Genomic DNA, 26,778 nt, shown 5'->3' with positions numbered 1-26,778 from the left:
TAGGATTGGTAAAGATCTTTTCCCAATCTGTTGGTTGCCATTTTGTCCTAACCACCGTGTCCTTTGCCTTACAGAAGCTTTGCAGTTTTATGAGATCCCATTTGTCGATTCTTGATCTTAGAGCATAAGCCATTGGTGTTTTGTTCAGGAAATTTTTTCCAGTGCCCATGTGTTCCAGATGCTTCCCTAGTTTTTCTTCTATTAGTTTGAGTGTGTCTGGTTTGATGTGGAGGTCCTTGATCCACTTGGACTTAAGCTTTGTACAGGGTGATAAGCATGGATCGATCTGCATTCTTCTACATGTTGCCCTCCAGTTGAACCAGCACCATTTGCTGAAAATGCTATCTTTTTTCCATTGGATGGTTTTGGCTCCTTTGTCAAAAATCAAGTGACCATAGGTGTGTGGGTTCATTTCTGGGTCTTCAATTCTATTCCATTGGTCTATCTGTCTGTCTCTGTACCAATACCATGCAGTTTTTATCATTATTGCTCTGTAATACTGCTTGAGTTCAGGGATAGTGATTCCCCCTGAAGTCCTTTTATTGTTGAGGATAGCTTTAGCTATCCTGGGTTTTTTGTTATTCCAGATGAATTTGCAAATTGTTCTGTCTAACTCTTTGAAGAATTGGATTGGTATTTTGATGGGGATTGCATTGAATCTGTAGATTGCTTTTGGTAAAATGGCCATTTTTACTATATTAATCCTGCCAATCCATGAGCATGGGAGATCTTTCCATCTTCTGAGGTCTTCTTCAATTTCTTTCCTCAGTGTCTTGAAGTTCTTATTGTACAGATCTTTTACTTGCTTGGTTAAAGTCACACCGAGGTACTTTATATTATTTGGGTCTATTATGAAGGGTGTCGTTTCCCTAATTTCTTTCTCGGCTTGTTTCTCTTTTGTATAGAGGAAGGCAACTGATTTATTTGAGTTAATTTTATACCCAGCCACTTTGCTGAAGTTGTTTATCAGCTTTAGTAGTTCTCTGGTGGAACTTTTGGGATCACTTAAATATACTATCATGTCATCTGCAAATAGTGATATTTTGACCTCTTCTTTTCTGATCTGTATCCCCTTGATCTCCTTTTGTTGTCTGATTGCTCTGGCTAGAACTTCAAGAACTATATTGAATAAGTAGGGAGAGAGTGGGCAGCCTTGTCTAGTCCCTGATTTTAGTGGGATTGCTTCAAGTTTCTCTCCATTTAGTTTAATGTTAGCAACTTTTTTGCTGTATATGGCTTTTACTATGTTTAGGTATGGGCCTTGAATTCCTATTCTTTCCAGGACTTTTATCATGAAGGGGTGTTGAATTTTGTCAAATGCTTTCTCAGCATCTAATGAAATGATCATGTGGTTTTGTTCTTTCAGTTTGTTTATATAATGGATCACGTTGATGGTTTTCCGTATATTAAACCATCCCTGCATGCCTGGGATGAAGCCTACTTGATCATGGTGGATGATTGTTTTGATGTGCTCTTGAATTCGGTTTGCCAGAATTTTATTGAGTATTTTTGCGTCGATATTCATAAGGGAAATTGGTCTGAAGTTCTCTTTCTTTGTTGTGTCTTTGTGTGGTTTAGGTATAAGAGTAATTGTGGCTTCGTAGAAGGAATTCGGTAGTGCTCCATCTGTTTCAATTTTGTGGAATAGTTTGGATAATATTGGTATGAGGTCTTCTATGAAGGTTTGATAGAATTCTGCACTAAACCCGTCTGGACCTGGGCTCTTTTTGGTTGGGAGACCTTTAATTACTGCTTCTATTTCCTTAGGAGTTATGGGGTTGTTTAACTGGTTTATCTGTTCCTGATTTAACTTCGATACCTGGTATCTGTCTAGGAAATTGTCCATTTCCTGAAGATTTTCAAATTTTGTTGAATATAGGTTTTTATAGTAAGATCTGATGATTTTTTGAATTTCCTCTGAATCTGTAGTTATGTCTCCCTTTTCATTTCTGATTTTGTTAATTTGGACGCACTCTCTGTGTCCTCTAGTTAGTTTGGCTAAGGGTTTATCTATCTTGTTGATTTTCTCAAAGAACCAACTTTTGGTTCTGTTGATTCTTTCTATGGTCCTTTTTGTTTCTACTTGGTTGATTTCAGCTCTGAGTTTGATTATTTCCTGCCTTCTACTCCTCCTGGGTGTATTTGCTTCTTTTTGTTCTATAGCTTTTAGGTGTGCTGTCAAGCTGGTGACATATGCTCTTTCCTGTTTCTTTCTGCAGGCACTCAGCGCTATGAGTATTCCTCTTAGCACAGCTTTCATTGTGTCCCATAAGTTTGGGTATGTTGTATCTTCATTTTCATTAAATTCTAAAAAGTTTTTAATTTCTTTCTTTATTTCTTCCTTGACCAGGTTATCATTGAGTAGAGCATTGTTCAATTTCCACGTATATGTGGGCATTCTTCCCTTATTGTTATTGAAGACCAGTTTTAGGCCGTGGTGGTCCGATAGCACGCATGGGATTATTTCTATCTTTCTGTACCTGTTGAGGCCCGTTTTTTGATCAATTATATGGTCAATTTTGGAGAAAGTACCATGAGGAGCTGAGAAGAAGGTATATCCTTTTGCTTTAGGATAGAATGTCCTATAAATATCCGTTAAGTCCATTTGGCTCATGACTTCTCTTAGTCTGTCTACATCTCTGTTTAATTTCTGTTTCCATGATATGTCCATTGATGAGAGTGGTGTGTTGAAATCTCCCACTATTATTGTGTGAGGTGCAATGTGTGCTTTGAGCTTTAGTAAGGTTTCTTTTATGTATGTAGGTGCCCTTGTATTTGGGGCATAGATATTTAGGATTGAGAGTTCATCTTGGTGGATTTTTCCTTTGATGAATATGAAGTGTCCTTCCTTATCTTTTTTGATGACTTTTAGTTGGAAATTGATTTTATTTGATATTAGAATGGCTACTCCAGCTTGCTTCTTCTGACCATTTGCTTGGAAAGTTGTTTTCCAGCCTTTCATTTTGAGTTAGTATCTGTTTTTGTCTCTGAGGTGTGTTTCCTGTAGGCAGCAGAATGCAGGGTCCTCGTTGTGTATCCAGTTTGTTAATCTATGTCTTTTTATTGGGGAGTTGAGGCCATTGATATTGAGAGATATTAAGGAATAGTGATTATTGCTTCCCGTTATATTCATATTTGGATGTGAGGTTATGTTTGTGTGCTTTCATTCTCTTTGTTTTGTTGCCAAGACGATTAGTTTCTTGCTTCTTCTAGCGTATAGCTTGCCTCCTTATGTTGGGCTTTACCATTTATTATCCTTTGTAGTGCTGGATTTGTGGGAAGATATTGTGTAAATTTGGTTTTGTCATGGAATATCTTGGTTTCTCCATCAATGTTAATTGAGAGTTTTGCTGGATACAGTAACCTGGGCTGGCATTTGTGTTCTCTTAGGGTCTGTATAACATCAGTCCAGGATCTTCTGGCCTTCATAGTTTCTGGCGAGAAGTCTGGTGTGATTCTGATAGGTCTCCCTTTATATGTTACTTGACCTTTTTCCCTTACTGCTTTTAATATTCTTTCTTTATTTTGTGCGTTTGGTGTTTTGACAATTATGTGACGGGAGGTGTTTCTTTTCTGGTCCAATCTATTTGGAGTTCTGTAGGCTTCTTGTATGTCTATGGGTATCTCTTTTTTTAGGTTAGGGAAGTTTTCTTCTATGATTTTGTTGAAGATATTTACTTGTCCTTTGAGCTGGGAGTCTTCACTCTCTTCTATACCTATTATCCTTAGGTTTGATCTTCTCATTGAGTCTTGGATTTCCTGTATGTTTTGGACCAATAGCTTTTTCCGCTTTACATTATCTTTGACAGTTGAGTCAATGATTTCTATGGAATCTTCTGCTCCTGAGATTCTCTCTTCCATCTCTTGTATTCTGTTGGTGAAGCTTGTATCTACAGCTCCTTGTCTCTTCTTTTGGTTTTCTATATCCAGGGTTGTTTCCATGTGTTCTTTCTTGATTGCTTCTATTTCCATTTTTAATTCCTTCAACTGTTTGATTGTGTTTTCCTGGAATTCTTTCAGGGATTTTTGTGTCTCCTCTCTATGGGCTTCTACTTGTTTATTTATGTTTTCCTGGAATTCTTTCAGGCATTTTTGCGATTCCTCTCTGTAGGCTTCTACTTGTTCTCTAAGGGAGTTCTTCACGTCTTTCTTGAAGTCCTCCAGCATCATGACCAAAAATGATTTTGAAACTAGATCTTGCTTTTCTGGTGTGTTTGGATATTCCATGTTTGTTTTGATGGGAGAATTGGGCTCCGATGGTGCCATATAGTCTTGGTTTCTGTTGCTTGGGTTCCTGCGCTTGCCTCTCGCCATCAGATTATCACTAGTGTTACTTTGTTCTGCTATTTCTGACAGTGGCTAGACTGTCCTATAAGCCTGTGTGTCAGGAGTGCTGTAGACCTGTTTTCCTCTCTTTCAGTCAGTTATGGGGACAGAGTGTTCTGCTTTCAGGCGTGTAGTTTTTCCTCTCTACAGGTCTTCAGCTGTTCCTGTGGGCCTTTGTCTTGAGTTCACCAGGCAGCTTTCTTGCAGCAGAAAATTTGGTCTTACCTGTGGTCCCGAGGCTCAAGTTGGCTCGTGGGGTGCTGCCCACGGGCTCTCTGCAGCGGTAGCAACCAGGAAGACCTGTGCCGCCCCTTCCGGGAGCTTCAGTGCCAGGGTTCCTGATGGTCTTTGGCTTTTTCCTCTGGCGTCCGAGATGTGTGTGCAGAGAGCAGTCTCTTATGGTTTCCCAGGCTTGTCTGCCTCTCTGAGGGTTTAGCTCTCCCTCCCATGGGATTTGGTGCAGAGAACTGTTTATCTGGTCTGTTTCCTTCAGGTTCTGGAGGTGTCTCAGGCAGGGGTCCTGTCGCTCCTGGGCCCTCCCCCACGGGAGCCCAGAGGCCTTATACAGTTTCCTCTTGGGCTAGGGATGTGGGCAGGGGTGAGCAGTGTTGGTGGTCTCTTCTGCTCTGCAGCCTCAGGAGTGCCCACCTGACCAGGCGGTTGGGTCTCTCTCTCACAGGGTCTGGGGGCAGAGAGCTGCTGCGGGCCGGGATCCGCGGGGGTCTAATTAGTATTTCTTTCAAGAGAAGTTACTAATGTTCCTCTAGTTTTTCAATGTAGATTCCATTAGTTTTGCTAGTTATGTAAATGTAGTTACATAGTTTGTACTCTTCTGTATATGTCTAAATATTGCTTGTGAAAATCAATGTTGTTGCATAGCTTGTTTTAAGTTACCTGAAAACCCATAGCACTGATAGGCTATAATTTATTCATCCATTCCAATAATTCTAAGTTTCTGTGTAATTTCTAACTTTGTTGAAAACCTGTTGTGAATTTTTCTTGTGCACGTTTTTGCTTGAAAAAACTGTATATTTGTTTGGGGTATATATGTAAGAATTGCTGATTTTGCTCATGTGAATATTTAGACTTAATGCTGTCTGCTAAGTCATTCAAGGTTACTAAATTAATTTTTAGTCATATGATGAGTTTATATGATCTCCAGTTGTTTCAAGCTTTCATTCACACTTTCTAGTGTCTATGATTTAGATCAAAATAATCTAAAGAATGCAGAATAATGTTTTACTTTACATTTGTATTACATTCACATTACAGGAAGCCACTTACATATTCATATTCATTTGCCCCGTAGCTGTTCTTTTTTAATGCCATAAGTAGAATAGACTTTTTAATCTGTAAATACCCATATCAGGTATGTTTATCATTATTGTTACAATTCAAATTTACCTACTTGACTTCTGTTTAATGTTGAAAGTGAAACTGGTCCTTAGTTTATCTAATACTAACATCCATAAGTTATAATCAGGAAAAGTCTTTTTTTTTTAATCTGTATACAGCAAACCAGTAGCTAACATTAAACTAAAAGGAAAAGTCTTAAAACCCCAAAATAAACAAAGAAAAATATTACTAACAAGAATGACAGCAGCACAATCAACAACAACTCTTTAAGTAAGAGCCACCTTATGTGGGAGTCTGGTTCTCTTTAATTCTTTACAACAGAGTAACACAAAATTAAAATTATCTTTGACCATAGTTATACCATTCTAAATAATTAACTCTTATAAACAAGAAATAAATACACAACTTAAAATGGTCGTAGAGCACAGTATTTGCTGTAGATGTGCTACTGTATTATCCAAAGAAGGTTGAACTATTAACTTTATTTTTTTACAGGAAGACATTGACAGAGAAGGCAAGAAATTTTCTCAATGCCATATAGTCTTAGTCATATGCCAGGATTAATACCAGATCTTGTTGCAGCCAGTATCTTGATTATGTCCAAACTTATCTTTGAGAAGAAAAGGCTGACAGGCAATATGGCTGAGCCATGTCAGGAGAGACCTCTTACCACTTTCTAGCTGTTTAAGCTTGAATAACTATGTCATTTGGTCGAGTGACACTCAATTTCTTCTGTCTAAAGTAAAAAAAGATTACTCATGGTTGTCTCTAGAGCTGCCTTCAAAGTAGATTCTATGATTTTAAACATTTTTGAATTCTACTACCAGAACTATTGTGATGTGCTCCTAGGTACCAGAAAATTGGTCTGCTTAGGTATGCTTTTTTTCTATTCCCGGTCTTCAATCATTTCCTGATTTTTATTTTATTATTATTCAAGGTCACAGTCCTAATATTCCACCTTTTTCCTGTGCTTACCATGTTGTATTACACATGTACTACAAATGTTTCTCTCTAAAGTAAGATATGAATGACTTAAGGACAAAGACTGTACCTTAACCATCCCTTGAGCTCCAACATTTTGCAATGCACTTAAAAGCATGTACTAGGAAAATCGTAGGCAAATGGCTAAAAGGACACATATTACTGTCTTTAGTTGCACAAGTTAAATATCTGAAAGCTAGAAATAAAATGTATTATTATTGCTTGTTACTCTAGGATCTCAGAATCAAACATACATGTGGCTATAAGCACAGGTCCAAGCACAATTCGATCCACAGGGAAGCTTTGAGTGCACAGTACATGGTTTGTCTGAGCTATAGCAAATAGAGCCATGGTTTCCGAATCAACACTCATTAGTCAATAGCCCAGGTACAGTAGTTAAAAGGGATTCTATTGCTGGCCTTTGGAAACAATTTTTTTAAAAGAAGCTGGTGGTTGTTACCACAAAGAGCTGGAACCTGAGTGAATCTGGGCTGAACTTGAACAATGTACTGTTTACCTTCTTTTGCTATTCTATTTTCACTTGAGGAATATTAATCATCTAGTTAATTGAAGAGACACTGAAATTAATGCCATATTTTATGCTCTGAAATACTAACCTACATTATTCCTTCCCTTCCTCAAAGTGCTTTATATGTTTTAATTACTATGACGTGCCCTGCATCATGTCAGAAGAAGCCATCTTTCATAGAGTTACACTGATAACTTTTCATTGAAGTTCCCTAACCCTGTAGACCAGTGATTCTCAACCTTCCTAATGCTACAACATAGTTCCTCATGTTGTGGTGACCCTTTATCCATAAAATTATTTTTGTTGCTAGTTCATAAGTGTACTTTTGCTTCCATGATGAGTCATACTGTAAATATCTGATCTTCAGAATATCTGATATGAGGCTTCTATGAAAGTGTTGATCTATTCTCCACAGAGGTCATGATACAAAGGTAGAGAACTCCTGCTGTAGAGGATAAATTCTGCCCAGCTATCTACCTTCCAAATCATTCAACCTAGGAAGTAGTAGTATGGTTTTATCTGCTTAAACCATTGTATATCAGAAGTCTTTGCTTCTTTCTTCCTTTCTTTCTTTCTTTCTTTCTTTCTTTCTTTCTTTCTTTCTTTCTTTCCTTGTTTCTTTATTTTTTGGTGTGTAGTAAGACTAAAGTGGAAAGTATTGTCATAGGTCATGTGTCCTGGATACCGCGAAGGGAGATATAAATAAGCACAAAAGTAGCAAGTACCCTATTTCAGTGGAACTATTTGCAGAGATCAGAAATTTACCAGAAAATAGAGCTTTTAATTCTGAAGTTCCAGTCAAATTGCACTCACGTGTAAACTTCAGGAAAAAAGGGAGCCTGACTAGATATACCCCCAAAAGGTACTCTTGAAATCTCAAGCAGTACCCAGCACATACTGGGTATTCAGTGTGTATTTCCAGAATTGATTATGATTTGAGTGTTTTACCCACCTGAAATCCTGTTCTGTGGTTTTATTTAAACTGGTTGTCAGCATGGAATGACTTCTGCATTCTCTCCTGGAAGTGGGTGAATTTCCATGGTGAGCAATTCCTCTATATACAGTTTGCAAATCATTTTGGGAACCTTCCAAATGAAAGGCACTGTATAAATATACCCTCCCACCAGCAGCCAGCCGGCTTTCCACCGGGGATGCATTTGCATCGCTTATGTACATAGTGTTTCATTTGGGGCATTGCTTTTATTTTTATGACCATAAAAGAAATATTCACAGTATGAACAATAATGTAAACTGCATTCACAAAGATATATATTTGTGTATTTTTATGATTCAAAACTTAGAAATCTGAAAGAAAAGCAGCCATGGCATTTTTCTTTCCTGTTGCTGTTTGCTTTTTCATAGCATTCTTTATTATTTCCTAACTTTATGGTGGAATTTTGCTCAAACGCTCAAGTCTTTGTCTGTACCTCATTTGAGAATATGTGGTGGTGGGTTCAAATGGATGTTGCTGGCAAAAGGCCCGAAAATGAAGGGCACTTGATTGTACATTTATTCACGTCTGCACCTTTTTGTGCACGGAGGCTGCTTTAAGGAGCAAAAGAGAAAAGGAAGGAACCTCAGATATAAAATACCTTCTAAGTAACTTAGCATGATAATGGTGACTTTCACAGGCTTTGAAGAGATGTATTTTAGTCTTCATAACAAAAGGGGGGTTGATTTCATCCTGCATTAGTGGGGAGTTAGAGTGTGAATTCCTATCATACAGGAAAACGCTTATTGAACTTTGAAATAAGATGCCAAAAGAGTTAAATCAAAACATCTGTAAACTGTGTCTCTATATACATAAAATACCTACATACAAAAATTGAACTGAATTATAACTTAATTTATAAATTAGCATAATTAATTACACGTGAACAGAGTGGAATAACCCACTTTAAACACATTTCTAGCTTTGAGGAGCTCCTCTGACTATGTGGAGTAATTTTATATAATACACACACATCTAAAACGGGGGCATAATAAAACTTTCCACCACATCACTGTTGCATGAGGTAAAGAATGGGAAATTACACTTCAGATACTAATAGGTAAGGTAGAATCAGTAAGGGTTTAAATTCTTTTCCACTGCTCACTATTTTCTACCATAGACAAGAAGCTTGGCATTTTCTCACTTATCGTCACTAAAACGATAAGTGTGATATTTTAAACCTCATTTATAATATGATAATATCAAGAAGCAGCTTAATCAGTTTATGTTTTTAGCTGAGAAAGTAGATATTTTGTAGTCTCCTCAATCACAATGCTATTTTACCTAAACTCTACTTTCATAATTCTACCAATGCTAAACTTTGTTTCATTAATATGTTATAAAGTATCTTAATGCTCCTTTTCCTTATTATCAGAAAATAAATCAGTATTGAGAAAATTTGAAGCATGGATTAATCTGCAGCCAGTTTTTACTACAAACCCCACAATGCTTTGCATTATAGCCTACAATTCCCATATTGCAGCACCAAACTTAGTGTTAACTATCCTGTTACTGGCAAAAAAGAACATTTGAGAACTATGTAATATATAGGTACTCTGCACAAATAGTGAATTATTTTTTCTGTATTTTGAGAGTTTCGTTGGTAAAATAAAATAAAAACCTTTACGGGTATACATACCATTCTGACTATATCATCACATATTCTCAATGTATCAAGGTATATGCTTTTTATGTCAAAGTAAGTTTTAAAGGGAATATCTTACTATGTTACACTATGTTAGCCTTGAACTCAGTGTGTAGCTCAAACTACTTTGGAATTTGTATCCTCTTGCCTCAGCCTCCTGAGTGCTCAAAGTTTAGACATGTTCTACCACACCTGACTTAAAGTCTTCTTTTTAACATCCATCATGGATCCAGGGTTTGTTTCAACACAAATGTAGAGATGTAGAGAGGTCAGCGTTTTCATATATATATATATATATATATATATATATATATATATATATATATATATATATATATATGTGTGTGTGTGTGTGTGTGTGTGTGTGTGTGTGCATATACAATATATACACATATATTGTTTAATACTTCAAACATCTGCAAATAAGAATTCAGTGAAGTAATTAAATTTCTTAATTAGATGCACCTTGCAGCTGCTGGTAGTCTTAATTGGCAATAATGCAGCTACATTTTGTTCTGACACATATCTTGAGAAGAGTTAGAGAGAGAACTGAAGGGAGGCAAGAGGAAAATGTTCCCACACAGTTCAAGACAGTTCGCACAAAGAGGATCCCATGGCAACAAACAGTGAGGCCCACAGTTGGCTCTGCAAGATCCAGGAATAGACAATGCTTCACCTCAGATTCAAACAAACATTTCCCCTTCTTGATTTGAAGAGAAAGCTTTTAAAATCATCTCTTTCAATCAGATTGAAATGGTCCAACATTCACTTGTGTCTTTAAAGCACTTATTCAAGTTTCCTGATTGTTTTCTGTAGCCTATGTCCAGGTAACATTTCATGTTGTGCTCTCTGTGGGTAACAAACTGACTTGTAGAAACATTGCAAATACAGGATTGGAATTATCTCTCATGTGGACCTCAAACACACGTTGGCCGCAGGTTCTTTTACAAACAAAGACATTGAGATCATGAAAGATTAGTGATTCCTATGAAAAAATTATGCCAACTCAGAAGTAGAATTTATCTCAGATTTGAGCCTACAGTCTAACGCTTGTACTTCTAAACTTTGCTTGAAGCAACTAAGGGCATTAATTGTACCTCCTGCACTACATTGGGAGTTCAGGTCTTCACTAAAGTAGGTCAGCAAAAGGACTGTGCAACAAGACATGGTAAAATGGATCATTCACTTAAAGGGGGTGGTAGTGTGCTCCCTTCAAATTTTGCCTTTAGATATTTCCATTGTAGCATGTGGGGTGGAAGAGAGCTGCATGCACACCAGAGGTTAACCTGGTTTAATCACTTCAGAAATACCATGTGAGTCTTGAAAATGCACTAGCAGTTTAGCACATCTTCCCTTTCCTTGCGTTATAGTGTAATGGACATTCCATCAAAATATAGATTTACCTCCTCTTCCTGCCTCCCAACTCTTGGTCATCTCGCTTGTGTTCTGACTCAGTCTAGCTTTCAATTAATTACCCATTCCATCTAGTTTTTCAAGTATTTAATCTCCCTTTAATTTGTGCTTTATTGTCTAAATGTCGTGAGGATATAGTTCTCAAGACCCAGGGTTGCTTTTCCTATTTGCTTTCCTACCTCTGGTGTATCTTGTGACGTCTACCAGTTAAAAAGCTTGAGGAAAACCTTGTTCAGCAAGTTAAGGTTTTCAGACTTGGTATTGCAGGGGGCGGGGCATAGGAAAAGCTGAAGTTTGGGAAGAGGGAAGAAGGGTGACAGAAAAGCATTTAGCTATGTGCTTCCCTACTTTACTCCATTGTCAGAACCTAACACTGTGACTGCAGTGTAAATCTGCGCACTTCTCCAGGGGCTTGCTACTTTAAGTTCAGTATGCAGTCTGACAGCATTATTATAGTGCACGGACCAGCTTATTAGAGACTCAGGCTCTCAGGCCTCACACTGCATCTACAGAATGAAAGTGCATGCATTAAAGTCTTGGAATCTCAGAATTAAGAGTTTCATAACATCTCAAGGTAAAAAGGCAAGAAACTTTAAAGTAAATAACTCCCCTATTTATCTACAAGTATCTGTCTACTTTGTCCCTCATCCCTCAACACAAACCCCTTTCAAAAAACTGCATCGAACTCTCAAGATGTACAAAAATCTTTACTGCTTAAGAAGAGGATCCTCTTCAATCCCATCCTGTCAGTTTCTCTTTCCACTCCCCCTACTCTCATCCCTGCCCCCTCTCCTCAAGGGGAACCCACCACAAGCATTCTTTTCCCAAACCCCATTCTCTCTGGGAAGATTTTTGCTCTTCCCCAAACTGAGGGAGCTCCTGCTGGGAGGGCAACTGCTGGAAGCATTTCCAGTTTACATACCAATACAGAGAGAAGCACTTTGCAAAAACTGCCCTTTAGGAAAGATTATCACCTTGCCACCTGAGACCCTAAGCTCGTTCTTATTCAAATGAGAGAGAGAGAGAGAGAGAGAGAGAGAGAGAGAGAGAGAGAGAGAGAGAGAGAGAGAGAGAGAGAAATAGAGCTAGAGCTAGAGCTATAATAAATCTTCAAAAAGAAAAGACGAAAGGAGGTTATTATGAGTGTGTCAGATCAGGCATCGCTCCTGTATACCTTTCAGCTGCCTAGAAAAATGTAATCACAATTCTAGGTGGCTAATGCAAGCAAGCCTGGGTAAAACGTCCAATTGGCTGGGCCACTTTTGCCTGGAAGGACAGATTCCCATTATTCCTTCCAGGGTCCTTGCAGAAAGATTCCCAGGCTACCGTCCTTCCTTTTTGGGTCTTCTGAAAACTAAAACTCGCAAAGCGGTGGCTGTCTGTGGATTGGCTAGTACTAAAATATCCATTGGGTGGCAGTAATACTATCCTCTTTATGACTTGCTGCAAACCAGAGAATGCATTCAATCAAATGAACCGATCTTGTAGAAACACTGGAATCATTTATGCATTGCAGTTTCTCTTTCTTGTTTTCGCTTCTTCTTCCCTGGGATATTTTGAGTGGATTCTGGCTATTAATCAAGATCTCGTGCTGTTCGTGGTTTGCTTGTCGTTTTCGCTCAGGATTAGCATCATTCAAGATAAACGCAAAGCTGCTTCCCCCCACCCACTCTCTTTTGAAAAATCATTTTTGGGGTCTGCTGAAGAGAGCTAGGACCCAGGAGACACCTTCCCAAACAGCAGGGGTTGTGTGCTTTCACATAGCAGTACTGTACAAGGAAAACCCCGTCGGATCTGTTATTGCGGGATACTTGTGAAATACACATAGGATTCTTTCTTATGGCTGCATCCCGGATCTGGAAATTTTACTTGGGGACAAGGAAGATTTGAAAGGCTACATGTATCCAGAAGATTTGCAAGCAAGACTCCGATTCTTGTCATAGAGCTCACAGACTTATTCACTTATCGTCCGATTTCCTTCCTTCTTAAAACAAAACAAAACAAAACAAAACACATTTTAAAATTTTCTCCCTCTTTTTCTTCAGTCTTTCATTTTTTATTCTGCCTCTTCTATTTTTTTCTTCCTAGTCTTTTTTTCCCCTTCCCTGCTCTGCACCTGGATTGTATCGTCACTAAACAATCGGGCACTTTGAGAACTAACTGGCGACAGTCTTGTAGGAAAGATCTGTATGGAATTATCTGCTTTTATGGTGAACTTGGCGTTTGTGAATGGGTACCTTGTTCACAACATTAATTGCTAGCAAAAACAAGAAAAAGAACACAGGAGTAAAAAACGTGGATTTTTCTGAATACGCATTGTGATGACCAGCAATTACCTTACCGGCTGATATCCAGAGGAGAATAATTTGGAAGACTGTTGTGGGTAAGGTCATTTTTATATGTAGCCCCATCAGTGGCATGAGCAAACTTGGGCGTCTGTAATGAGAATTGGTGACTTGGATGATTGCTGCATCGCATTGATGGCTGTGATGTGGCCGTTATTGGCACTGAATGGAATAACTGCAGTTGGGTGTGTGTGTGTGTGTGTGTGTGTGTGTGTGTGTGTGTGTGTGTGTGTGTGCATTCCGAGTGTAACTGGAAATAAATCAAAGAATCTCTCGCTCCCCAATTATTTTTGTGTAGAAGAGTCTTGGATTAATTCTGGATAGACACTCTTTGTTTGGATGCAATATTTGTGGTTCCTGTGTTCTGGAGGGATAGCAGCGGTAAAAGGAGCACTTACTGAAGAGCCCTTTTCAAATGAAATGAGCTACTCTTTATTCTTTAAAAGAAATATTTTCAACTCAGTGCAGCATTCTGCTGCATTTCCCAGCCGCAATGGGACCAGGGATATCCCACTTGTCAAGTTCCTAAACTTTAAGGTGATAATCATGTTTAATTGTTCTTCAGGTTGTGGTTATTGGGGATGATTAAGTGCCGTGGACTACTTTTCTATCTATTCTGGTAGATTATTATTCAGAGTGAAAAAAGAAAAGACTGAAATTAATGAGTAAAACAGAGAAAAATAGAGCAATATTATCTTAAATATCACCATCATGCATTCTTTCCTAAGTTCGATTGTCCAATAATATAATTATTTGCCAGATATCCTAAATAGCTGAAGCTACAACCCACGTGCAGGGAAGTCAAAGGTCTGGAAGTGAAGATGATCCTTTTATTGCAATGCAGCTAGCTTGGGAAATGCAGTCAATTACACACCTCTCTTAACCTTAAGTTGAAGATGTGTTCTGTCTGTTATTTTACCCTTTAGCTAAAAAGTTAGAGACTACAGCACTCAAAATTCTTAAGCATATTCTGCCTGGAAATGGGATAAAAAAATCGATATTGATGACGTGGTTGGGTGCACTGTACTGCAATGCTTAAGTCCCATATTCAGTACCTATGATGAGAGAATGGAGCATTTGCATGTGTTATAAATCTCACCTGGTAGATTGATCTGAAGGGGAGGGGAGAAGATATGTGGATATGTAGGAAGATGGATGGAAGTCGTGCATAATCGGTGATTATGTAACTTCATTACATCAGTGAGCTTCAGTCAACGATAGTGAGATAGAATGATCGTATAGAGAGAGCCTCCATCACCCTGCTAACTTTTGAAGCCTTGTAACAGTTAACAGAGGAGGAGGGCAGACAGAGATTAGCTCTGAGGGTCCTGTAAACCTTGATCTCTGCAGCGAATTTAACATGAGTTTTCTCACAGTGAGTTTCACAGGGCTAGCAGATCATGTAAGCTTTAGGGCTGGACGGGAGCAATTTTAGCCACACCCGTGGAGAGTCAAAATGTGTCTGCAATGTTTCACAAGTGCCCCATTGAGTCTTTGGGGCTGATGCTTCCAGCCAAGGTCATAGATCTTTTCCCTATGGTTGAAATATGTGACCTCAACTGAGTGGAAAGTTAAATCCACTGAAATGACTGAGAAAGACTGAAAGGAAGGGCCATTTAGTGTCCCCTCTTGCATTTTTTTCTGGTAGAGCTTGATGCAGATTTCAGTCTGGAGGTTCCCTCATAAAAAAATGATGATTGCTTCCACAGTGTGTCAGAAATGAGTGCTTCTTACCTTTATCTTTGCCATGACAACCTCTTTCTGGGCCATTTTAACCCTCAGGGAAAAAGAGAAGTAAAAATCTTTAAAGGTAACAGTAGCTTGTTAAATTAAAAAATAACAGCCCACAATGGTTTCGAATGCATTCTTAGCCCAAATCCTAGAAATCAGCAGCAATCTATTTTCAAGTTTTACTTAATGAATACCTTAAAAGACATGTTACAGTCACTGGAGACTTTCACCATGAGATGAGATAAATGCACTATGTTCACTGTACAGAGGAGGGAACACTGCAGAATAAATTGTCATTTTCCTTCATGCTTTATTTGGAACTGTGCTTTTTTTGCTGGGGGGGGGGCATATGTACATCAGTTTCTTAGGCCTTTCACTATTTCAGCATTTACCCCCCCCCCAACGCGTGCGCGCGCGCACACACACACACACACACACACACGCACACACACACCACACCACACACACACACACCACACCACACACACACACACACACACACACACACACACACACACACACACACACACAAACTGCTGACATTCTAATCCTGGCCATTTGAGTCTTACCTAGTTCCAATTTTCTTCTTCATTTATATTGCTATGATGGATAATAGACTTTCTGTCAGAGTGTTGAGATGATTCTTTTTCTGTTTTTGCTTGATTTCTTACATTTTATTTATGAAAAGTCCTATTGAGTTGGGGGCAGGATTTAAAGATTCCCTAAGTTAACTTTGAAAAGATCTGCTCACCTAGAATCAGATGGTGGGATTGTGGAATGAAATTTTGAGGTCCGATATTTGAGGTGACTTTCTTATTTCTGCAAGACATGCCCAAACATTGATATATTGTGCCAGTGAATTTGGAGGTTTGGTGTTCATATTGTGTAGGAAATTGAATGTGAAGTTAACTCCTGATTCCTTCCTTCAGGGGTCAGGGTAACACTACGGCTGCTTCCAGGCTGTTAGTCTCCAACTACGTGCAGAAATTCAGCCTGCAATGAATTTTTTTCACTATATCCTCAATTTTCCCATTGTATAAATGACTTCCTCAGTTGTTCTGTGGCTTACACCATACATATGTTACCCAACAGGGCATCCTCTGGAGGTTTTCTAATTCTAATAGAGGATGGAAATAAATATAGATGGGAAATAAGTCTTTAAAAAAAACTGTACATGAAACCAGTACATCCATGCAAATGCTGTCCATTTACTTAAAGACTACATAAGCTCACATCAGGACAGATAGTTTCAGACATTTTAATGGCTACTTGTAACCTGTTACTGTCTTTAAAAAGATTATGTAATGAAGGCACTTCATAGCTTTTATCTTAAGTATCCTACAAATCAATAATAAACAGCCTTGCTTAACAAGAAAGGATTTAAACATGAAATCAGTGAGCAATATAAAATATAATGTGTATTTTTATTTTATTGCATTTTTAAAAGATAAAGTCATGTACTTTATTGCTTTCAGCTAAAATGTCCTTATATTAGAAAATATTTGTAAAAAAACTACCATTTCTATTACGAATATAGCTACTGATTTCTTTCCGGATAAATTACTTCAGAAAAATTGAGAAATTTAGCGAAACAATCGTAATGTTCCCAGAAACAGAGAAATTTAAATGACATTTTTATTGCAGTGTGTGTGAACAAATCAATGTTATTTTAAACAGATTGATACATAAAGCATTTTTTTAGAACTGAACTTTGAACATGATTTATATTTTGGAATCTTTTAGACTGTTGTATATTCATTGTAATGTTTTGTATATACTTATTATTACATTGGATATGATCTTGACATTTGAGAAATCTTATGCTTTCATGAGAAATTTTGTAATTTTAAAGAAGTATTGATTCGTAAGATTTGAAAGTAGTAAGTTTTCTGGTACTCCTGAAGTAATGTAGCATAATTATAATTTCACTATATTAGCAGCTATAGATCAGGTCATGTCAGCATTTTAATTCCATTCCAGTTTTCATTAGTCATATCAGGAATCTCAAAGCGGGAGGAATCAGGTTTTCTACCCAGGCACTGTAGGACATGGGGCTGACTCAAGCTCTCTGACTTTAGGCTTTGTTTCTTAGTACACTTGAAACCTCTGAAGTCCATTTGAACTGCAGGACTTTCAGAGAACCATAAAAAACATAATAATTACATGTTGCTCAGAGAAAAGAAGATGGGGAGACAGTATGTGTCTAAGTGCTTACCACTATGCTCTACATTAGAAAGATATGAAGATATTAATCCGAATTCCCCTATCTTATGAATTTTTTCAGAATATATTTTTCATGTCCTAATTGTAAATCTTTCTAGACAACTTCTATTATCTATTACAGTTAGCTGGGAGGGAATATCATTTGGCAATTGATCAATATAGACATTTGAAAAGCTTTTGATGCAAGGTTTCACTCACCACTCAGTTTTGATTTTCGGGGGTAACTCATATAGGAATATAGTTGTCTTAATTAATTAAAAATAGTTGCGTTTGAATCATATTTAAAAGGAATTTGTGCAGATAATAGAGGAAGATAGTTTTTCCCCACTTAATGCCCCTGAGTGCTTACGATCTGTTTCTGGTTGGAGGACTACACAAACAAGTGCTTATAAACAAACTTGATGCTGCCACTTGAATTAGGTCAATTGACCACAAAGCTACTCTCAAGTAACGTTTTATTTACCAAAGTATATGGACTTGAGTACCAAGGGTAATAGAGAAAATGAGAATGTAAAGACACCAGTTCTGTTTGTAATTTTCTAGTTGCAATAATTACTAATGTTCTTTAGGGGGAGGCAATCCCCCATGTGTCACTGCTAAAGCTTCATTTCTTTAATGCTTACATTTTAACATAAACATATTTGCATGGATGAGGAAGACATAGTTCATTATCTGAGTTTCTGTACATGTTTTACGTGGATTACTAAATAGTCTAAGAAGTAAGGTTTTAAGTTTTGGTTAAGATAGAATTACAAACTCTAAAATTAATCCTGTAAAAATTCAATTAATCTTGATGAACTTACGTAATGCTTATGTTAAAATATAAACTCCTCTCAGTTCCAAGTCTCTTGATTTTTATGCTAAAAATCTTCAGTATTTCTTTATTTTGGATGACTTTTGTCATGTGTATTTATTCTACTTTGTTCATACCTATAAATAGCAAATACCTTCTTGCTAATATATATATATATATATATATATGAATATATATGCATACATATGGAAATACTTCAGTTAAGCTCCACTATATTTTCAAGGGAATAGCATAGTAATATAAATAGGCTTGTTTATTTGACAAATTCAGTTAATCACCTTACAAATATGCTTTTAATTTTCACCCAGAGAATGCCACCCTGGAGTGTCTTACAATGCATATAGCATACCATTACAGGCCATCCACATGGCTCAATAGACATACCCCTTGCTGCTTACCCTGGCCATTGGCTCACGATGACAAATCCTCACTTGGCATGGTTTTTTGGTTCTGCTGTGCAGAATCACTAATCAAGTGCCAAAACCTTAAGATTCCTAAGGCTTGTAGCTACAGAAATTTTCTGAAATTATCGAGTAGTGAGCTGAGGATGAAGTAAGAGAGCAAAGCTCTTTAATATTTTACTTCTAAACATTTATTTGTTTTCTAGTGTAAACAATAAAAGGATCATTTTCATGACAAGCTATTCAAAAGGTTTGTTATAATTAATTGCATGTACAGACAGACAGAGAGACAGAAACTCACACCCACACATACCCCCACAAACTACAATAAATAATATTAAATGAATGATTTTGTTCCTATGTAAATTTGAGAGCAAAATAAGACAGTATTTTACTATACTCAGCCAAGTTATAATGTGTGGAGTTTGAATTCACTGAAAAAATAAAAATAGATTATACACTTTCAATCTTTCAGTAAGAGTGTTACCTATGTGTTTTATACTTCACATAAATTATAATTATAATAAATAAGTACGTGAAAAAATGCCCATAGACATTCATCTTCTCATGGCTTGGATAAAGTTAATTAATTTATACATTTTATCTTATCTACCAATACATACAATAACCATTATGTTTGTACAGTGATTATCATGATTATCATATTGACTTAAGTAAAAAACATTAATTGGATGCTGGAGAGATGACTCAGCAGTTAAGAACAATGGGTCCTCTTCTAGTGAACTTGGGTTTAGTTCCCAGCTCCCCACATACATAGTGCTACATACCTTTAATTCCAGTTCCAAAGTATCTGATGCCTTCTTCTCTAGGCACTGGGCGCACACATGGTGCACAGACATACAAGCAGTCAAAAGATCTCTAGACATACATTATATGAAATTAAAATGCTAATTTAAAAATGTTGGAAAGCCATTCAATCAGTTTTACCTCCAGAGTCACTTGATAAAAATATATAATAACCATAAATATTCTTTAAAATAAGTGTGTATAGAATTGAGTTCATAAATATCTTCAAAATGCATTGTTTATAAGAGTTCAAAATTTAGTGTAGAATATAAATCGTAGACTTCATTAAATAAACTGTCCATGTGTTCAGATCCAAAATACTTAACATTGCAAACATTTCATCTGTACATGAACCATGTTTATCAAATGTTGAAATGGAAATGTAAGCTTTTACTGTAGGTCTTGTATCTACACAGTTAAGTTTTTCAGTACATGAGTTTTGGGGTGTATAACCTCCGGAAGTTCCACCTTTAGCAAAATGACATTCACATCTATGCTTCAAAGGTAATCCCAAAATCATTAGGTATCATGAAAGAATAACATTTAAAGAGGTTTTATTGCTGCCACAATATCATTAATTTTAATAAATATAACCATAAGTAACTAAGGAAGAGTCATAAGATTCTAATGGAATTGTGCAAAGTGGGTGAGTAAAAGAAGATCAACCATGTCTTTTAGATAAGGGTATTGTGAGACTGAGAAATTAGATTGAGTCTCCAATATCTTACAGTCTGTTAGTCCTCTTATCAATTATGAGTCTGATTTCTTGATAAGGTGTTAGACCACAATTGGGTATTTTACTTATGTCATAGTATGTATAACACGACATAAATATTATCTTCTTATTTCAGAGTAATGCTATTTTTTCTTTGATTGTTAATGTTACCAAATCTAATACTTTGGACTCTAGCTCACTTTATTGACTTGTGATCACTTTCCTACTGCCCCACTTGTATTATATGGACTGAAACTTTATTTTCTTTATGCACATTGTCCTATTCTTGATTTTATTTGATGTCTGTGGACATCGTGCAAGGGAAAAGTTAGGAAAAATAGGTCACTGGTGAGTCTCTTGCTTTAACTGAACAGTTCTTTCTGCAGTAGTTGTATATCTCTTCTCATGCAGAGAATTGCTTTTGTATAGACTTCTTCCCTTTTTGTCAAAAAGTGACCCAGAAATGACTTTTGTAAATATTTCACTCTCTGGCCTTTAGGGTAGTCTGCCTTGTCTCTATATTGCATGCTGCCTGCTTAGATCCAAGGCAGTCTACTAATGACCCCTTTCAAAATATATTTTAGTCACTCATTCTACTATAAAGACATAGAATGTCATTTTAAATGTTTCCCACCAATAGGTTCATTCACTCTACTTATATAGTCAGCAATAGAGTAATTTTGAGAAAGTAAAGAGACCAGCATTTCTGGAGCTTTCTAACCTACAAAAACATAGCCACTAGCTGAAAGACTAACAGTCGATAGATATGTCTTTCTATTATCCATGAATTATCCATGGGTATTATGTATGTTTACAGATTCTAGTGACTATACTGAGACCTCTGTATACACAAACACATACAATATATACATTTTAAATTGTAATTAAAATGCAATAACGAAATTCCCTCCCCCTTTCTTTCTTCCTTCTAACACCTCCTGTGTCCCCTACCTTCAACCCTTTCCATATCTTTCCCATTGCTCCCTCTCAAAGTCATGACATCTTTTTCTTTGATTATTATCATTACAAACGTACACACACATGCATAAGTACATATATAAAACCTTTGGAATGCATTCAGTGTTTGCATGTACATGATTTCAAGGCTGACTACTTTGTATTGTGTATCCAATTAGAGGCTTTTTATTTTTTTGTTAAGATATTTGGCATATGAACCCTGTTATTATGCTAAATTGAAAGATTTTAATGACAAGCTTCACTCCTTTGGACTTTAATAGTAACAGAAAATATGATATTAGGTTTTCTTTCTTCACACAAAGCTGCCTTCACAGGATTATATTTTAGATGATAAGGTGTAGAGAAGACTGCAAAGATCATATTTTCATTTAGCTTAGATGTTGCAGTGTACTTCAAGCATATTAGGTAGGCAGCTGTTCCTATTTTCCTGTATGGAGTACTGAAACTAGCTAGGAACACTGATGTTTACAGCCTGACCATGAACTTTATTTCTGAAGAGACATAGCCAGGGGAGATAAACAGCAGTATAAATGGGAAGGAGAAAGACTTCAAATGGTGTCAGATATTCTGTGTAAACAAAGCTTCATGTAGCCAAGGGAGAAAATTTGAATGTAAAAAATGAATCTGGTGACTCTTAGTGTTTAGTTTTGGAATATCCCTGTTAAAGCTCCTAATTGTTCTCACCATGACAAAACTCCTGAATGGTACTCAAGAGGAACCAAGCTCCACAGTGTGCAGAATAAATTCACTCAGGGGACCTCGGGGGAATTTGGACTGCTGCTCTTCCTTCTTGGGATATTCCTAAAGGGCTCTTAATAACAGTCTCAGAATCAGTTGTTCATGTCAGTGGGTGTGCCCTTCCCAATGACTGAATGCTTTAGTTTAGCTCCAGGGAGCAAGTGCCTGTCAGTCTCATATTTTTAGATACAGAAACATACAGGACATGTAGCAGTATCTATTAAATAATTACATAATAACGGTTAAATATTTGCTGATTGCAAGCCAATTTTAGATTTATATCCTCCAAAATTGGTGCTCATTGTACGTTTAGACTAAACCTTCCAAGGTAGGAAAGGAAAATTGTAAAAGAATGGAGAGAGGATGAATAGTCTGTAGTTAATTGCATATAAGTGGCAGAGGAAGGTGAAATTAGTGGCCTTCCCTGCTCCCTTCCTCCCATCCTTTGCTTTCTTTTTACCCCCCAACCATAGTTATTTTAATTTTTTAAATTATTTTTAGACAGGGTGTTACTGTGTAGCTCATGCTAAATTTGAATAAAGAAATCTCCTGCCTCAGTTTTATGAATGCTTCGGTTCTAGGTATGCATCACCCCAGTCAGCTACCAACATAGTTATTTAAGTTAATTCTGTGTTCAGAGGCAAGAGATACAAAAATGAGCAGTGGCAGATGTTTCAGTGCAAAGATAGATAGGTTAGTCAAAGGTGTGACTAGGAAACACAACCATCTAGAAGTGGAATTCAAGGCAGTATTCCAGGCAAACTTCTAAAGGTGGTACCAAGTAGAGTGGAAATTTAGAGAAAGGCCAGACAGAAGTCATGGATAGAGAGTAATTAGGGGAGACATACTAAAGGATACAAGCTTCATGTTAGACTTTGAATGGACTAATTATTATTGGCATGGATGAGATGTCACATTTCAAATATGGGGGATATTGAACACACACACACACACACACACACACACACACACACACACACAATGTATGCAGGATCAAATGGAGAAAGATTAGACAGAAGCCAAGCCAATACACTAGCTTCCCTAAAGAGTAAGCTGTACAATGTGAGATGTCAGAAAATAAGATAAGGCTAGAGTCCCCAGAGCTCTAGGTTTGGAGCAAGTGGAAGAAGGTTGTGTGAACATAAGAAACACTCACATTAATGCTTAAGAAAAGCAGGAACAAGATGAGAGCCTATATCTCCCAAGTACCTTTGAGTTTCAATTTTGTGAAGTTCCAAAGAGTGCTTTAGTATTATCTTCACTGCAATTATATTCATATTGAACCCAAGAGCTCCAGTGGCCATTTATGTCTGTCTTCCTATCCTTTTTGTCTTTTCTCCTTTCTAAAATACAGGATGGACCTTTAAAAAAAAGCTGTAGAAAATATAGATGGCATCATGTGCAATGAGATTAGTTCATTTAAACTATATTTTCCTAATGGGGTTAGAAAGTTGCCATGCATACTAGCAAAACATTGCAGTTTAATTATAATTATTCATTGCATAAATGAGAATATTTAAGTTATATTTATCTACAGCAATGTTAATAGAAAAGTGGTGTGAAAGTACCAATTTAATTGAAAGGAATGGGGAAATTGAAGAAAATAAAGGTAGAAAAAAGGAAACATTTTATATAAGGTAGAAATAGAATTTCCAAGGTGTTCTTATACTAAGTTCATGAGGGGAACCAATATTGTTTTAGAGTATAAAGTGTATTCAAAAATAAGATACAATTTTTATTACTAGCCAGTGTGACAACATTTTGCTAACTGGTAATAATTGTAACACTTTTAAGTTGTAGAAAAAGAAGAAAAAGTAAGCCTCCAACTAAAATAAATAATCCATGAAAGCTCAATGTAAAGTATCTTCTTTATGATATTCTTTGTTCCTATTTCTTTCTTTCTTTTTCTTTCTTTTTTTTTTTTTCGGAGCTGGGGACCGAACCCATGGCCTTGCGCTTGCTAGGCAAGTGCTCTACCACTGAGCTAAATCCCCAACCCCTCTTTGTTCCTATTTCTAATAAGTAGAAGAAAAGTTCCTAGAGTCCACCTTAGACATTTGACCTTTCCCTTATATTGACTAGACATTCAGCATTCTCTCCTCTTTTCCCAGGAATGCTTCTATAAAGCAATAGATCTGTGTGATTCTGAGCTTTGCCCTCTCAGACCACATGGTTCTTTTGCCTAAAAGTGGCCTTAAAAATTCTTCTTGAGCTGAAAAATTTTGCAACCTCATAGGAAGAACACCAATATCAACCAACCAGACACCCCAGAGCGCCCAGGGATTAAACCGCCAACCAAAGGGTACACATGGAGGGACCCATGGCTGCAGCTGCATATGTAGCAGAGGATGGCCTTGTTGGGCACCAATGGGAGGAGAGACCCTTGGTCTTGTGAAGGCTAGATGAACCAGCATAGGGGAATGCTAGGGTGGTGAGGCGGGAGTGGAGTGTGTGTGTGTGGGGGAAGCAACTTCATAGAAGCAGGGGGAGTGGGATGGAATAGGGGATTTGTGGAGGGGAAACTTGGAAAGGGAATAACATTTGAAATGTGAATAAATAAAATAACCAATAAAAAATTAAAAAAATCCTCCTTATGTGAATCAGCTGTGTCCACTTCCACCTTTCTTGGTTATTTTGCCTTTATTTCATTTGCCCTGTATGCCCCTTTTCTTGTACCTTCCAAGAAAATCTGAGCAAAGTGGTTGGCTAGGGATTTGACAATGAGAAATTGATACTGTATTAATAAGTAAAATAAGTAGAAGAAACCAAGAAGTATTTTCTCTAAATTTTATGAGATCACTTCTGGTTGAAATTCCAGAATCTGGGAACTTGTGAACACTGATGAAAACACAAAAATAAATGTGATTTATTTAGGCACAAGCTACATACCATATACAACATCATTAGGATTTACATAAAAGAACAAATCTTGTAGTTCATTGTGATACAAAGAAATAAGTCTTTTCTGCTCTGTTCTGAAATTCTACTATAATTTCAGTAAGCACTCTGAGGGTGAGCTTGTGGAGATCAAAGGACAGCTTGAAGGAGTCAATATTCTTGTCCAACCACGTGGGTTCTTCTATTGAATTAAGGTCTTCAAGCTTGGTGGCAAGCACCCCTACATATTGAACTATTTTTGCCAGCCAAAGTGATCAATATTCTTTTTTTCAATAACATGATAAGAGCTACTTCATTGTCATCTTAATTTTTTACTCCTTGCCCCCCATGAGATATACCATGGTAGAGCCCCTCTCTTATAGAAATGGTGCTTACCATAAGCTAAAGATGTTCATGGCACTTCTTGTTTTTGAAAAATTATGGACCAGTAGAAGCACATGCTGTCACCTGCTTCTAATCCTAGCATTTATGAGACAGAGGCCAGAGATCCTGAGTCCAAGGACACGTGGCCCACGTAGTGATAACTTATCTCACCAGGAAAAAAAATAAGCTTATAGAATAGTGAGGAAGACAAATGTTTTCAATTACTTTTCTTGTAATCATATTCGGAAATTTAGAATCACACCTAGATGCTTCTGTTGCTTTTAAGAAAAGATCTGTCACATGGTTGCAAGTGATCTCTAAGCCATTTCTTCAGGGAGTTCTAGACTCTTAATGGGCTTTATCATTGTTTGAAATTTAGTCTGGGAGATGAAATTTGTAATCTCATACCCAGCAGGTTTTGGATTACAGCACAGAGATTAGAATTAGTGAGGCACCTTGAGGGCAGCAATGTGACAATTTCAGTTGCCAGACATAGACTATGAAGAGAAGAATTCTTGGTCTGTGGAAACTCTAACAAGCTTGTGGTAGTCACATAGTCCTAAAGGTATACTTCACCAATACAGTAGAAAACTATTGGAATAATATAAGGAAATTAAATATACTTAACTAAAAGGACTTAGTGTATGCAGCTTTGTTGCAGAGGATTTTGTGTTTTGAAGAATATACTGAAATCATATTATAATTATTCAAGCTATAAACTTATAGGTTATAAGTATCTAAAGAAATATATGTGCCTCAGATTTTCATACAGTGAAAAAGATGTTGAAAATTCATGCCCAGTGAGTTGACATGAAAATATTTTTTTTCTTCAGCAGTTTATTTACTTGATTTTAAAGGTTAGGAAAGGATTTTCTTGGAGGTCAAAGAAGGGGCAAGGCAATGGAGGAGAGTGGGCCAAGTTTTCTGAATTGCAAGGATAGTAGGGCAGTTCTTTGATTTGTAAGGGATAAAGAAAGTCAGCAGAAGGTACAGACTTGAACTGAGTGGCACTGGACTGAGTTGAATGTAGATTGACTGGCTGGCTCGGAACAGAGAAAGCTGTGTTTCAGTAACATTTGCTCAGTGGAGATGTTGAGTTGGTAGGTAAGGAGAAGGCTAAATGTGAATCGAAGAATTTAAAATCATGATAAGTTATTGTAGAGCTCAATTTTTACTGTGAGTTTCATATAATACTATTCATTTTATATTATGTAGATATTAATTTCCTTCTTGAATGCAAGGGAACTGCTATTACTATAGATTTTAAAATGCTTTCTTCAGCTCCAGTGAGGTGATAGAAGAACCTTATATTTCCTTTTTTATGAAGATTTTCAATCAGGCTGAATATATTGAGACTTAATTTACTCTGTAATTTTTTAAAAGTAGTTGCTCTACCTAAATGGGTAACCATTTATTAAATCATAGAAAATTTGAATAGAACTGAACTCAGTGTAAACCCTTGAAGACTGATAAAATTTCCCCTCTACAACTACAGTAATTATCCATGAACTTTTATAAACAACT

At 36.9% G+C, this 26,778-nt stretch overlaps 1 protein-coding gene across 1 annotated transcript in view; it reads left to right on the top strand.

Moving 5' to 3' along the window:
• Nucleotides 1–12,571: 12,571 nt before the first annotated feature.
• Nucleotides 12,572–26,778, top strand: part of Il1rapl1 (interleukin 1 receptor accessory protein-like 1) — a 1,504,708-nt gene continuing 1,490,501 nt past the window's right edge. The window contains exon 1 of the mRNA XM_017602087.3: nucleotides 12,572–13,624. The gene's annotated coding sequence lies outside the window, so the exon portion shown is untranslated. The remainder of the gene's footprint in view (nucleotides 13,625–26,778) is intronic.

The sequence above is a fragment of the Rattus norvegicus genome, chromosome X, assembly GCF_036323735.1.
Source record: "Rattus norvegicus strain BN/NHsdMcwi chromosome X, GRCr8, whole genome shotgun sequence".
NCBI classification, from domain to species: domain Eukaryota; kingdom Metazoa; phylum Chordata; class Mammalia; order Rodentia; family Muridae; genus Rattus; species Rattus norvegicus.
The sequence above is the reverse complement of the archived record's forward strand: the minus strand, read 5'-3'. Positions and strand labels throughout refer to the sequence as shown.